The sequence below is a fragment of the Oryctolagus cuniculus genome, chromosome 3 (genome assembly GCF_051225735.1).
Source record: "Oryctolagus cuniculus isolate XC-2025 breed Fujian yellow rabbit chromosome 3, ASM5122573v1, whole genome shotgun sequence".
Classification (NCBI taxonomy): domain Eukaryota; kingdom Metazoa; phylum Chordata; class Mammalia; order Lagomorpha; family Leporidae; genus Oryctolagus; species Oryctolagus cuniculus.
In genome coordinates, this window is record NC_142869.1 from 64,309,055 (window position 1) to 64,324,597 (window position 15,543).

At 42.6% G+C, this 15,543-nt stretch overlaps 1 long non-coding RNA gene across 10 annotated transcripts in view; it reads right to left on the reverse strand.

Moving 5' to 3' along the window:
- Positions 1-458: 458 nt before the first annotated feature.
- LOC103348788 (uncharacterized) overlaps positions 459-15,543 on the reverse strand; it is a 188,506-nt gene continuing 173,421 nt past the window's right edge. For all 10 annotated transcript variants that reach the window (XR_016230772.1, XR_016230768.1, XR_016230765.1 and 7 more), the window contains 5 exons: positions 10,704-10,787; positions 2,387-2,512; positions 1,456-1,487; positions 1,027-1,098; positions 459-578 (listed from right to left, as the gene is read on the reverse strand). This is a non-coding gene — a long non-coding RNA (uncharacterized LOC103348788). The remainder of the gene's footprint in view (positions 579-1,026; positions 1,099-1,455; positions 1,488-2,386; positions 2,513-10,703; positions 10,788-15,543) is intronic.

Sequence of the window (15,543 nt, forward strand, 5' to 3'; positions counted from 1 at the left end):
AGACAGAGGAACTGAGGAGAAAAGCCCTCCACCACATACGGAGTCTGAGAGTGAGAAATAGCTCCTCAGGGGATGCTGTGAGTGAGTGCCGTCCCTAAGCAGCCACCCGGTGCTCTGCCTGCCGTGAACGAGAACCACAGGCAGGCTGATCTGCCTTCCCAGGCTTGGCCCTGACAGAAGACGCAGCACTTCTGAAGCATCTTACAGTGGCACTACTCAAGGTTTTTTGCAGCAAACAAGACTCTTTTGCGTTTTTTTTTTTTTTTTAATGAAAAAAAAAATTTTTTTGGTCTTAGTTCATTGCCTGGTAGTGGAAGGAGTGCAGTTAGATAAAAGAACACTTTTTGGAGGCTGATATCTGTGGTCTTATTGCCAAAATGAAGATCAATGAGTAGTCCTGTTCTCCCTTCTCCTTCCTCCCGCTCTCTCTCTCTTCCTTCTCCCTTCTTCCTCCCCTCCTCCCTTACTTCTTTTCTTCTCCCTCTCTGCCTCTCCTCTCCTCTTCCTTCCCTTCCTTCCTCTTCTCCTTTCTCTCCTTTATTTTTTCTTTCCTCTTCGTTCTCATCATCTTCAATGACCTGGAAAGAAAATCCGATGAATACTTTAAGCAATTCTACAACCAGGAAAATGTGCGCAATCGCAGATGACCCCCCCTGCGTACTTCAGAGGGGAAGTGCAGTTTCTATGCCTGCTGGGCAGGGCGGTGGCTGCACCCTATCATTCACACTTATAAAAAGATGCCACGTTGGTGGACATGTGCTTAGGGTCTCTCGGAGAGACCCTCAGAGTAGAACTACTGCAATTTTTGTAAAAGTAAAAGACAGGTAAATAATACTAACAGAACAGTCTCCGGAAACTATTTAGCAAGAAAACGGAGAGAATGTGGCTTTACTTGGCATACAGCCCGAGTTACTGACATACGTTGTTGACCGGATGAGGAATAAAAACCAACACTGGCCAACAAGGAAGATTTGATTATAATACAAAACTATTTTATATTTTCAAGCAAGATACATTTGTAATTACCTCTGCAACCACTGGATGTCACTGTTGCACATGTGTGGCAGGAAACATTTCCCATGTAGCGAGAATCTGAAACTGGCATTTTAAGAGCTGTCAGTTACCTCCTTGTGCTCTACCTTTGGACTGAACAGGAGCAGCCATCCCACGTCTCAATTATGCCCCTCTATTGGGAATTCTTCTAATTTCCCCTGGATGAGATTCCCCCAAACACAATTATTTTCTTCACTACACTTAAAAGGACTGCAGTATTTTTAAAACAGTTCGCTACACTGCATATTAATTATAACTAGCACATTCTGGATATCAGATGGGGTGAAGTGGAGGCATAATCATAAAATACCCTGGATTTATAAAGTGGCCTACCCCCAAACTGCTCACAACAGTTTCATATCTATTTGCTCATCTGTCTTCCCAGCATCCCCTGGGGGTTACCTGTTTTAATGCTTTTATGAGTCAAAGTTGACCTGTGAAATAAATTGAATGAAGTAATTATTTGCACTAGCATCCCAGGAGTAAAGCAAAAGCAAACATCGGAAGTACACTCCAGACAGCTAATTCCAGTTTGTGAAAGTTACTAACTAAAACTGTGGTGGTTCTGATTTTTTTTCCAATTCCTTTTTAAAAATTCCTCATTCCTGGACCCTTTCCTTCTTCCTTAAGAAATCCATTTGAAAAATCTGGGCCATCTTGTGCAGCTGACGTTACACATTATTAGATCTGGAGACTGTTCCAAATCTGGAAAGGCCTGGCCCAGTTCGAGTGCTAACGGGAGCATGGCCAGTGGGGTGGGGGTGGGGAGAGGAAATGGGGAAACCAACTGGAACGGTAGTTAGCTTTCTCTATACTTAGAAATGACCATGAGCTTCAATAGCGCCATCCAGTTGAGTCTCTTTTCTTTCTTTCCTTTCCTTTTTTTTTTTTAAACTAAAACCTTGGAGTTGTTTTCTTTACTTCCTGTCGTGACTTTGCATAGGGAAGCCACGCTGTTCTTGGAGGGCCATTGGCCTAGATTTTCAGGGGGAGGGAGGCGCTCTCTGTTCCAGTGAATTATCAGAGTGCTGGGTTGCCTGCCATCCACACAGCGCTTTGATCCAAAATTTCAGTCATTGTTTCCACATTTAGGGGTTGGAATGAACATCAAAGAAGTGGGTGTATGGAATTTACTGAATGCCAAAGAAGCACAATAACATACAGAGGATATAAGCAAATCCCAGTGGCAAAATTTGCTGCCAATTCTTGCACATAATAGAGGCCCTAAAGTGACAGTCTATCTTTGACAAATGCATAATGATATCAACGCCAAGGGAAGGAACTAGCATGCTGAAAGGTGAATAAAGAGTTGGGAACAATTCAGTGGACTTACACATTTCCTCAGTGTGTTTTCTCACAACAGGGAAAGCAGATGACACACATGCATTAGGTAATCGTTGGACAAAGCTGCACACTCACCAGCAGTCTTCAACCAACCTGGATCTTTCAGGATCCAGCTCTAAAGATGAGAATAAAACGTGATTAGAAATCATCCATCTTCTAAAAAAAAAGAACAAGTAAAATGAAAATAGCTCTCTTGTTCAGTCTTGGATAGTTCCAGATTTTAAAACCCATATGTTGTTTGCCATAACTTCTTCGCCTCCCAGGGCCAATGCATTCCAAACGCTTCAGCTAGTGCATTGCGTGGAGTAGTCCTGAAAGTTAGGGCTCATTTGTATCTGTAAAAAAGTCTTTGTTCAAATCTGGATTAATTTTGGTTAATTTCAGTGGGTGCACATAAAGTAAAATGCACATAACTGAAACCACTGAAATCAGGCTATTGTGTGATCATCTAAAACCTACTTTTCAAGCCCCTTTAAGTTTTATCTTTGAGATTAAAAAAAAAAGACTGTAAAAAGTTTCCAAAAGCATTGGCATTATAAGCAGTTGCTAACCAAGGCTAGTCCCAGAATGACTGAGCAGATTTGGGTATGATTCTAGAAAAGTTAACTGCCCTGCAGTGCCCCCATACATATTTCATTCAGAAAGTGATTTGATCAGGGTCCCGTGAGATATGGCTCCTGCCCCCAGGGCTGGGCATCCACATGGATGCAGATTGTCCTGCTCTCACCAGCCCAAGCCTTAAAGGGCAAAGGCAAATTTTTGCCCACAAGTTTCAGTCTTCAGACTATGATGAAGACGAGCAGGTAAGGCCATCTTGAAGCTGATTTAGAAAACCAAACTCAAAAATGGCAGAGAACATGGAAGCAGGCTGCATGGCTCACGAGCACAGTCTGGTAGTGAATCAAGCACAAGTAAGCTCAAAATGTGTATGTTTATTTGCAACCTTACTTGGTTGAGCAAGAAATTGTGCCACCTGCAAATTGAGCCGGAACTCTGTCCTTGGCTTTAGACAATCACAGCAGATTTGTTTTTATTGTGGCCAAATCACCTTCAACACGGCTCCCACAGCTCCTCCGTGCTCCTTACAAAATTTCTTCCGTGGCCTTGCACTGCATCATAAAGGAGCTCTTGGAAGGGTCCTGCTCTGTTGATTGTGCGTGTTAAGTAAATGCAATGATTTTCATTATTTCAAACTCTCTAATGAAATGACTGTGTGCCCGGCAACATTAGAAAATGGACAAACAGGCATTCAACTGGCTGGATGAACCATGGCTTTCTGGCATTAAAAGTGTAATATTTATGAGTTAATTTAATCACAGAAGAAAATATTGAGTAGGTGGCTGAGTAAAATGATGACTTTGTATTATATTTTCGCCATGCAGCTGGATAAACACATTCAATGACAGACCTTGGCAAGAACTGCAAAGATGCTCTTGACAATGGCATGAATAAATATTAGGTGCTGTCTAGAATTCACTGTATTTGGAGTCTTGAGCAAAGCCAGGTGAGTTTTAACAAGAAAATATAGAAGAAGCTATGTATGCACATTGGGATTATGTAAACACTGGAGTCTTTTTTCTGCTGCTGAAGAATTGCTCAAACATTCATTTTCAACCACATCACTGAGAGATTTTTCCTAACTTGCTATCTTTGTCTGCAAATGTAGGAGTGCATTTTACCATAAAGCCCTGGTTTAGAGAAGCTCATGGTAAATTTTCCAACCACATAGACTTGGAAAGAAAATAAACACTTTGCCTAGGCTCCAAAGAAATAACCAGAAAGATTGTCTGTTGTGATCCAATCAAATCTATGTTAACCAGTAAATTTTAAAATTCTTTAGATTTCTTCTGGAATTTCTTTAGAATATCGGCTTTCTGATATCACAAGAGAAAAGAACATTTCAGAAAATATTTTGAAGATTAGCGATTCAGCAACATTCATAGCCCTTTAGTGAAGGATTAGTATTTAGAGCAAAAAGAATCGGTGTGCAAGAGAGGAGAATGGAAATATGTCATGACGATTTTTTTTTCTCTTCAGAACTGTCATTTTACCAACAAGGAAAACTGCATATTAAGATCTATTTGTTTTTGATGTTTTGGAGCCCACACATTGTCTCAGAGAGGGGGAAGAGAAAGAAGAGGAAGGGAAGGGGGAGGAAGAGGAGCAATGCCACCACCACCACGAGCTCACCAGACCACCACACGCGAGGTCTCTGGGCCACAGTGCATGTGCCACAGGCTGCTGCTATCACTGAATTTCCTGTTTGCTATTTTTCAGCTGTCTTAGCATTAAAATGTAAAAAGAGGATGCACTAGAAAGGTTAGCAGGGCCTATTAGGGGAAAAACACCTGTCTGGGTGTGGGCACCTGCACTGCTGGGCCAAGTGTCCATACCCCACAGCAGGCAGGGGGCATGGGTCTCATCCTTGGCTCTGGCTCTTGAGTCCAGCTTCCTGCTGATACAGACCCTGTGAGGCAGCAGTGATGGCACAAGTGATTGGGTCCCTGCTGCCCAAGGGACATACCTGGAGTATGCACTCGGCTCGCGGCTTTGGCCTGCCCTAGTCCTGGCTGTTGCTGGCATTTGGAAAGTGAACCAGTGCATGTGAACTCTCTCTCTTTCTCTGTTTCTCTATATTCCTGACCTTCAAATAAATAAATAAAGTTAAAAACAACAATAACACCTTTGTGGGTACGGGTATCCTGGACTCCAGACTCAGTTGTATGACCTTGAGTATGACCTTGAGCAAGTCACTTTGTCTCTTTGAACCCAATTTTCCCATCCACAAATTGTGAAAACATCTATTTGCCTATTTTTAAGAGTGATTGTGAGAGGAAAACTGTATAATCTACCTAAAGCTTTGGATTCTTTTGTTAATAAATGGCACTGCATTTAATTTGAATTGCTTGATTCAGAAAGGATCTCAGTTTTACTTAGAGGAATTAAAACGCAAATTTAAGAAATTACTGTGACTCCTACTGATACTCCCCAATATATTAAAGCAAATATGCTGACCACAAACTTATTTTTTCCTTATTTTCTTCGGGAAAAATAACTTCTCAAGATATTTATTTTTGAAAAGGAAATCTATCTCACTTCCCAACTACTGTGTCTTTCTGGTATCTTCCTTCATTGGACACTTTCTAATCCAACATTTATTCAACAAGTAAATATCCAGAGTGTTTGAATGAGGTATTGGAAAGACTAGTAACAAAAGGAATGTTTTGGAGGCCAAATCACTCTGACTTGGTTATAGATTATACACAGGAAAACGAGAGAGAGAAGCTATCAAAGATGACTCCCAGATTTGTTATACAGAAAATGGGAGAAAGAAAAGATTCAGGAATTCAGTTCTGGAGAAATTAAATTTGACTGTGAAACATCCCAAAGAAAAAAGGCAAGAAAAAACAATAAAGGCAGCTTCCATGGGCAGGGAGAAAAAGGACACCTGTCAAGTTTCTGCCTGTGTATCAATGAGGTATAAGCCTGGGGAGGGACTTACGCTTCCTAGATGTTGGTTTCTTCACCTGTAAAATGGAAGTACTAATACCTATCTCATCACCATGTTGGAAAGACAAAACGACAACTTTAAAGGCATTTTTAATGAGATATTCTACTTGTTATAATAGAGACGTAAGTAACAACACAAAAAAGTTAACTGTGTCACTTTTCTCTTGATGACTTTAGGAGTTTTAGCCTGTGTCTATGGTTAAGTCTAAGAATTACAGCATACACAACTAGCCCTGAATATGGAAGAGAAATAGCATGAAAAAAAAACTGTATAACAAAGATATTAATTGCATAGGGTTTTGCAAGTTCTGAGAAACATGTACTTGATCAAGATCTGCTCACAAGAAGAGCCTGAAGATACAGCCCAACAATGCCAAGGCCATGACCAGAGGCTATCAAAATCCTTGTAAAGTCCAAAGAAGGCAAGCTCAAGATTCCAATGAACATGAGCCATGCATTCAATCAACTCGCCTGCGCCATCCACCCTAAGCTCAGGAAGTGTGTTCATGCCCAAATTGCCAAGGGTTTCAGGCTCTGTTGACCAAAGGCTAAGGCCAAGGTCAAGGCTCAAACCGAGGTCTTGACTATGACTGTGGCTCTAGATCCTAGATCATGTTCCTAGAGGTGCCCAGCCACATTCCAAAGGCTCCAGATTTGATACCTCTCTCTGCCAATGTGAGGACAAGAGGACTGGTGTGATCCCAGGCTACTGTTTGCATGGGCTGGTGTTCTCCTGTGCTACTTATAAAAATAAACCTGAGGCAGGATAAAAGAAGAAAGGAAGGAAGGAAGGAAGGAGGGAGAGAACTGGGACTTCTGGAAATATCTCCACGGATGTCCTTCTCTTCTTGGTTCTTCACGAACTCACTCTGTGACTGACTGGGCCTCTCTCCCCTCTGATTCTCCACCTTCACAAGGAGCCCTATAATCATGGCCGCATCTCCAAGGGTACACAGAGTTAATGTGAAGGCCTTCCTAAGATTCATGGTTAATTAGGATGAGGCTCATGGGGCAGGAATCATGGCCTGGAATAATACGGGCTCCCAGGGAATGTGAATTGATTGGGATTAGCATTTACTACTGGGTTTTAAATTTATGGGAAGGAGAAGAGAGTTCAGTCAGTTGGGAGAAAACATCTTCCTAATCATGTGGATTTGGAACCCTCCATACCCCCGCATACATAAGTGCCAGTTTGTCCATAGAACCCAAGGAGGAGCAAAGGCTATGGAAAGATGAGGCAGGATGTAGGCATGCCCCCATTTACCCTTCCCTGGGGGAACTCCTTAATCCCTCTCTATGATAACATACTGATAATTTATGTGTGATTAACCTTTTTTTTTACCATCCCAAAGCTAAGCAGGTAATCTGACTGCCAACAGTGGAGTAGCACTGGTTGTTATAGAGATTATGGGAGGAGGCAGAAAGCAGCTCCCTTTGCAGAGTCTAAGGCAGCTCATTCTTTTTTTTTTTTTTTTTTTTTACAGGCAGAGTGGACAGTGAGAGAGAGAGACAGAGAGAGACAGAGAGAAAGGTCTTCCTTTGCCGTTGGTTCACCCCGCAATGGCCACTGCGGCCGGCGCACCACGCAGATCCGATGGCAGGAGCCAGGTGCTTCTCCTGGCATCCCATGCAGGTGCAGGGCCCAAACACTTGGGCCATCCTCCACTGCCTTCCCGGGCCACAGCAGAGAGCTGGCCTGGAAGAGGGGGCAACCGGGACAGAATCCGGCACTCCGACCGGGACTAGAACCCAGGGTGTCGGCGCCGCAGGTAGAGGATTAGCCTAGTGAGCTGCGGTGCCGGCCAAGGTGGTTCATTCTTAAAGGAATAGAGCAAATAGACTCTTTGTTAAATACAGAACCTAACAAAATAATAGATTGGAACTTGGGGCCAGCGCTGTGGTGTGGTGGGTAAAGCCGTCGCCTGCAGTGCCAGCATCCCATATGAGCCCTGGTTTGTGTCCTGGCTACTCCTCTTCTGATCCAACTTTCTGCTATGGCCTAGGAAAGCAGTAGAAGATGGCCCGAGTCTTTGGGCCCTTGTACTCACGTTTGAGACCCAGAAGAAGCTCCTGGCTCCTGGCTTCGGATAGGTCCAGCTCTGGCTGTTGTGGCCATCTGGGGAGTGAACCAGCAGATGGAAGGCCTCTCTCTCTCTCTCTCTCTCTCTCTCTCTCTCTCTGCCTTTCAAATAAGTAAAAAAATATTTTTTACAAAAGATTTGACCTTGAATAATGTCTTTATGCTGTAATGCAAGTTTTATTATGTTGCCTTTATTTCTTATACATTTTTTGTTTCTTTCATGATTGAAAATGTTCAAATGCAAAAACATAGAAAGGAAGTCATACTCTATTTTTCAAAACTGGATGCTGGCCGGCGTCGTGGCTCACTAGGCTAATCCTCTGCCTTGCGGCACCGGCACACCGGGTTCTAGTCCCGGCCGGGGCGCCGGATTCTGTCCCGGTTGCCCCTCTTCCAGGCCAGCTCTCTGCTGTGGCCAGGGAGTGCAGTGGAGGATGGCCCAAGTGCTTGGGCCTTGCACCCCATGGGAGACCAGGAGAAGCACCTGGCTCCTGCCATCGGATCAGTGCGGTGCGCCGGCTGCACCGCGCTGGCCGTGGTGGCCTTTGGAGGGTGAACCAGCGGAAAAGGAAGACCTTCCTCTCTGTCTCTCTCTCTCACTGTCCACTCTGCCTGTCAAAAAAAAAAAAATCCCAAAACTGGATGCTGTTTGTCTATTAATAGTTTTTCCAGCTCTGCCCTCTGAACCCAAAATTCTTATTTCCTAGGTATTAAATTTCCATTCCTTAATTACTAGTATATTAATATCTAGTATATTTGGCATGATGCCTTGAAATTCTAATACTAATTAGTAATTAGGAAATTTTCATGGCTATACAACGAACTATGGTAAGCAGATTTGATGCTGTACTTCTTTTTGTACACTTATAGGTTAGAATACATGAGTACATCACTTCAAAGAGAGAAAGACCATTTGCAAGTTTGTGTGTGTGTAAAGCATTTGGGACAGTACCTGGTACATTGTAAGTTCAACTTTTAGCTGTTTCTCCTCATCTTCCTCGTAGTATTACTGCTACTGTTGCTACTCACTGGTGTTGAAAGGTCTAAGAAGGTGACAAGAGGTCAGCTGGGCTGGTTTCATCAGATCGCCCAGCCCCTGGCATGAACCTAACATATGTGTAGTAGATTAGATATTTGCTTTTTTAATGAGTGACCCTTTGGGGAGGGCAATCTTTGTGCCATTAGCTGCCTTTTTGGAGCTGTGCAAGTGTCACAGTGGAGCCCAGGGATGTGGCGTACACACAGGCCATCCCTCTAAAGCAGGGCTTCATGAACTATCAGTGGTGAACAATCAGTTCTTTCTTTAATACTTGACAAAATGCCATAAAAGTAACTTAAAGTGAAACATCAAATACATATAATAAAGTCCCCTTTTTTAAAAATTATAAGGTTCAAGAGGCAAAAGCTTATGCTGCCAAGTGACTCTCAAAAGTTCTAAATGCTTCCTCTCAGTCCATAGGAACCAATGGAAAGCAGACTGTGGACCTCACTTTGAGTAGCAATGTCATCATGAACTCGGAGGAGCGCAGCAGGCCCTTCATTTCCATACTGCATTCCTTCTGGAGTTCAAAGGGCTCTCATCAAAGCAGGGAATGCTAAAGGTCAGCAGGTCTCAGCTCCAGAGTCAAGTGGCCAAACTATCAGTGTGAAGTTGGTGCATAGGAGGTAACTTGGGGAGGCCACCACTGAAATCTGCTGCTGGCCATACCAGCAGCCAGGAATTTACACACAGCTAAGCAGTAGGCTGTTTATGCCGGTGCACAGGTGTGTAAACAGTTTGTGATAGAAAGGTTTACGGCGAATAAACACATTGTATGATATACTGTAATCAACTATATAAACAACTTTAAAATTGTCTATACTTCATATTTCCAGCATTTGGTTTTGTTAATCATATGTCTTCCTGACAGCAATTAAATAACCTTGAGAGAAAATGTACACCTGCTGTCTCCCCTGGGGAAACTACATCTCTTTTGTGAATGACATAAGTTCTCCATAAAACATAACTGAAGATAGGAGAATTGAATTTGAAGCTATGTCTCTTTTCTCTCTTGTTTTATCTCTAGTTGAATTGGAGTGCACGGTTTAATATAGCTAATCTTTTCCAGGATCCCTATTCTGAGATTTTTATTTAGACCAAATTATTTCCCCAAGGGGCAGATTCGAGACAATGGAAAATAAACGAGGCTGTGACAAGTGTTGCATAGGTGGGCAATGGATGGCATCAGCTCACGTTGCCCCAGTTTCTCAGCCTCAGTACTCCCAATTCTTTCTGATTCCTTCAGCAGATTTCATGGACTTTCATATATACCATACTGATCATGGTTTACTTCAAATCCAACCTATTTTGTTGTTGTTGTTCTTAAATCAGCATCCAAACATGGCCCAGTCTTTAGAATTGGTTAATTTAAAGCCTCTGTTAAATTGCAGGATTCCAGAGCTCCAGATCTGAGGTCATGGGCAGTGGTCCTCCTGCAGCTACTGGTGCCACTCAGAGTAGCCATGTGTGTGCTCCAGGCTCTGGGCAGGTGCACCCAGGACTGGCCGTGCACAAACCTGTGGCTGCTGCTGCATTAGTTGCATGAGGCCATGTTTGGGATGTTCATTCCAGGGAGTGTGTTCTTGGTGCTGGTCTGGGGCAGTGAGTGGTTCTGGTGGCACCAGACAAGCCAAGGGCAGACCCATTACCAGTGCTGAATGCATGACAACCACCCACCTGGCTTCAGCTACAGCATCTTCGGGCAGTTCCTGGACAAGTAGGTCCACCTCTTCCAGGCTTCAGGGGACCAAGTGCATAGTCCTGAGGACAAAACATCATAAAAGTTTCACAAATTGGCTCAGTCCTGAGTCCCGAGCCTTGAAATTGGAACTCTAAGGACCTGGGGCCCTGTCACCTTTTGGTTTGCCAGTTGGGAACAGCTGCCTGGAAGAGAAAGTACACATGGATTGTATTATGTCCTCTTAGAATAGTCCCCTGCCCTCTACCTGCCTGATAAGAAAAATCAGTTCAACATACAGCATTTTGTGGGTATGAAAACAATGCTGGGGTTACATAATCTTATTGACAGATGCAAACCTCATCATCAGTTGGTCTGATGGAGAGTGGAATGTCCTGATAATTCTTGGAACTCTACAACTTTTCTTTCTTGGTTCTACCACAATAGGCTCATCAAGAATGATGTAGTAGTAGTAAGTGGCCAATGGGGTAAGAGATGCCTTGCCATCATTGGGGATACTCTAACTGTCAAGATAAACTCAGGCCTTGGAGGCAGCTAGAACACAAGTGGGAGATGGGCACCCCTAGAAATTCTAGGTCTATGGCTGTGATATGGTGTTGTCAGACACTGCACATGACTATGAAATGATTTCCTAAGTGATTCAGACAGTAAGTCTGGAAGGTAACAGTCTTCTCAACACTGCGCGAGCTACAGCAAGATTATTGTCCCCATCCTTCCAGAAAGGCTTCTTGCTGTTGAGAAGTGGCTGAGCGTCCATGGGGGAGGCCATCCATGCTTCGACCATGGAGGATGCAAAGGAAAAGGACATGCTGTCTGCATGGTATGCCTCAAAGGAACCAGCTTCCCATGACATTTTACTGCACTGCCCAGAAAATGGAGTTTTACATCTTGAAACTGCATTCCCCCCACTCCCCCACACACAACTGCCTGGACTAGAAAGGTAGTGATTCTGGAATCCTAGATTTGAAGTCATCCACAAGTCTGGCTAAAGGTTTTATTTCTCTGCCCTACTTACCACTCTGTGCTCTCTGGGTTGAGTTTGCTTAGACTGTAAACCTGACAGCAGTGGAGTTAGCATCACAGGCCAAGAGGAAAGGGACATTGCTTTGTCAGTTGTTGTTTGATGTGCTTGTTACAGTACCATCATTGTAATAAACTAACTTCCCTTCCCCTCCAAGAGATGCCTTTTCCAACACTTTTTAAATCAAACACACTGAGTACTTTACACTGATGTCTCAATGGACCAATGATCTGAGCTCCTTTGCTAGAATACCTCAGACTAGTCAGCAAAAGGGACTGAACAATTACACTCCCAGTTCATTTGTCCTTTCTTATATGGAGGTGAATTTTTTTCATTTTAAAGTTCAACAATTTTTAACATTTTTCCACATTCACTTCATATGCACTCATTATATAAATACACACATATATGGCCGGCGCCACGGCTCACTAGGCTAATCCTCCGCCTTGCGTTGCCGGCACACCAGGTTCTAGCCCCGGCTGGGGCGCCGGATTCTGTCCCGGTTGCCCCTCTTCCAGGCCAGCTCTCTGCTGTGGCCAGGGAGCGCAGTGGAGGATGGCCCAAGTCCTTGGGCCCTGCACCCCATGGGAGACCAGGAGAAGTACCTGGCTCCTGCCATCGGATCAGCGCGGTGTGCCGGCCGCAGCGCGCTGGCCACGGCGGCCATTGGAGGGTGAACCAACGGCAAAGGAAGACCTTTCTCTCTGTCTCTCTCACTGTACACTCTGCCTGTAAAATAAATAAATAAATAAATACACACATATAGTATTTTTTTCTTGAAAAAGGAGATGTTAATATCACCAAGTGAAAGATTCATGACAATGACCATAATGTGGGTAAAGAAGGGTATATTGTCATGTACATGGTATGATCCAGCGAAGCAATATTTATAAATATACACCACATGATAAGACATCCACACAATTATCATACTCTATATATTATCTTCCACAAATAAGAGGAAATGTGGTATTTGTCTTTCTAGCTCTGGCTTTTTTCAGTTAGCATGATGATCATCCATTCTTAACTTTGGAAATTATTTACAATGGAAAATTCCCTTATTCTTTGATAATTTATCAGTTTTCTCAAAAACTTTAGATAAAGAATATGCCAAGTCGTCTTGTTGCTTGTGGGAAGAGCTGGAAAGTCTTATAAGTACCACCTCCTAAACTGCCTCCCCTAACCCCTATTCCCACCCCAAGTAGAGGAGTGAGTAGAGGGATGGAAAAGCTTTGTTAGGCTGCCAGTGGGTAACTCTTCAGAAGTTTCCAAAGCAAATTAAGAGCTCTGAAATCTAATGATTTTTGTCCTGCCTTTCCAAATGAATAAACCTGCATGTGAAAAAAATTCCTAGGTTTTCCATAATCTGTCTTGTGATTTGATTTGTTTTTAATTTGCTTACTTGTTTTACGTTTATTGCTATTGTTATTAATATTGGCTTTCCTGGTGTTTCCCATAGCTTGGGTTGTTCTGATTATATCTTTGTACTGTTGCTTAATGCGCTCTCCTGTCACTGTAGGGTGTGACCTGGTAGTTAGATTTAGAGGCTCACCAGATCCAGGTTCAGTTGTTCTGTCAAGAATATTTCATGCACATTATTCTGTGCTCCTGGTAGGAGGTTTTCCTTTTCTCTCTTTGGTGAGGTTAACAATTGTCGCTTTTTCCCCCTGGCTATTACCACATTAGGAGGCTGTTAAGTGGTAGGATCCTAATTCTGCCACTCCCTACTCATTTATTAGCTGAAAAATTCCATAAAGAGAAACTTCCCTTTATTCCTTGGCTACTCTGAGTCTCTTTTTTTTTCCTGTAACATGACATATTGGTTCACCAGAATGCTTTAAAGGTGATTGATAAGTTTAGGTTTTGATATCACAATGAATTTATGGATTGAAGTACACCTGCAAAGTGTCCATTCATTTCCTTCATCCTCCTACAGATGCTCAAATTATTCCACCTTTGCCTGCCTAGCTGGATCCTTTTTAAGCTGGTACCCAAATCATTTGGAGAGAACCCTGCTAGTTTTTCATAGCTTTATTGTTACCCAATATGATAAGGTATTCAGACTCAGACCTGGAATCAACCACTTCTTTGAGAGGCCGTCTTCCTTTTGATGGAAAATAGTGTTCTGAGACATGGTAAGGGTCTCTGAAGTGCTGTCAGATTGGCTGTCTCTTAGATGGCTTTTGGGTGGACAGAACTAGAAAATATATACTTTAAAGCGTTTACAATTTTTTTATTGTTGCTTATTTAAGAGGAAGTGCACTTCCATTCACTGGTTCACTTCCTAAATGCCCACAATGGACAGGGCTGAAGCCAGGAGCCGGAAGTGCAAGCCCATGTGGGTGGCAGGAATCCAACTGCTTGAGTGGTCACCACTGCTTCCCAGCCTCTGCATTGGCTGGAAGCTGGAGTCGGGAGCTAGAGCTGGGATATGAACCCAGGTGCTCCAATGTAGGACACTGGCACTTTAACTGCAAGGCTAAATGCCTGCTCCCCAGATGTGTACTCTTAAACGTAAAACACATTATGAATTCGTATTGCTATAGCAGATTTATTTTCAGAGCTACAAGACTTTTTACATCTACCTGCTCTCACCCAAGCTGAAAATCCCAGTTCTCAGTGACACCGTTGCCTTACCCAACACTACATACTTAACTATTTCAGGGTACCAATACTACATAGCAACATGAATCAGTGGAAACCAAACCAATTAGAGGATATGACAGAACAGAAATCCCCATGCCTGACAGCTAAAAACAAAGTAAAATATCTCAGTGTAAATTTAATAATAAACATTCAAAGTCAATATAGGAAAATTATAAATACTCACAAGATACAAAATTAGACTTAAACAACTGGAAAAGTAAACCATGTTCAGAGAAAATCTCAGCATCGTCAAGCTCTGTTATTTCTACGTGTATTTAAACAGTTAACGTAATGCCAATAAAATTATCATCAGGGTTTTTGCTAGAGCTAAAAAAATTGACTGCAGAGCCAAGAAATCCCATCCCTTTAAAAGAACAGTAATATGTAACATCAAAACATATTGATCATTAAGTAAACTGAGTGTAGATCTTTGTAAAAATTAAGAGTGGGAATGGGAGCGGGAGGAGGAAGAAGGGTTGGAGTGTGGGCGGGAGGAAGTATCACTGTGTTCCTAGATCTGATATAGGAAATACATGTATAATGAAAATACATGTGTAACTTAAATAAAATTTTAAAACATATCATAAACCTCTAAAATTAAAAGCTTGGTGATAATGGCAGAATAGACAAAGGGAAAAAAAAAAAACAGAAAATTCCAAAGTAGATCCAACTGCATATGAAAATTTAGTATATGATAACAGTAACATCTCCGTTACAAAAGGAAAAGATGGACTTTTTCATGAGTGTTGGTGTTAGGACATCCTCATAGCCATATGCACGGAGATCAACTGGAGCTATCTCTTGTGCTATATACCAAGACAGATTCAAAATGGATGACGAAAATTTCTGTGTAAAAAATGAAACACATAAATACAGTTGTGCACCGCTTAATGACAGGGAATGTTGTGGAAAACACCTCCTTGGGCTATTGCCTCGTTGTGTGACATCACAGAGTGCATTCACACAACCTGAGATGGCTATGACATCACCAGGAGATAGAAGCTCACGGCATCCGTTGTGTATATGGTCTGTCATTGACTAAAATGCCATTATGTGGCACCTAACTGTACTAGGAAAATATAACCCTGAGTGAATCACTCCATAAGCAGGGATAAGATAACTTTCTAGAGTTCACTCTGAAATACAGATGT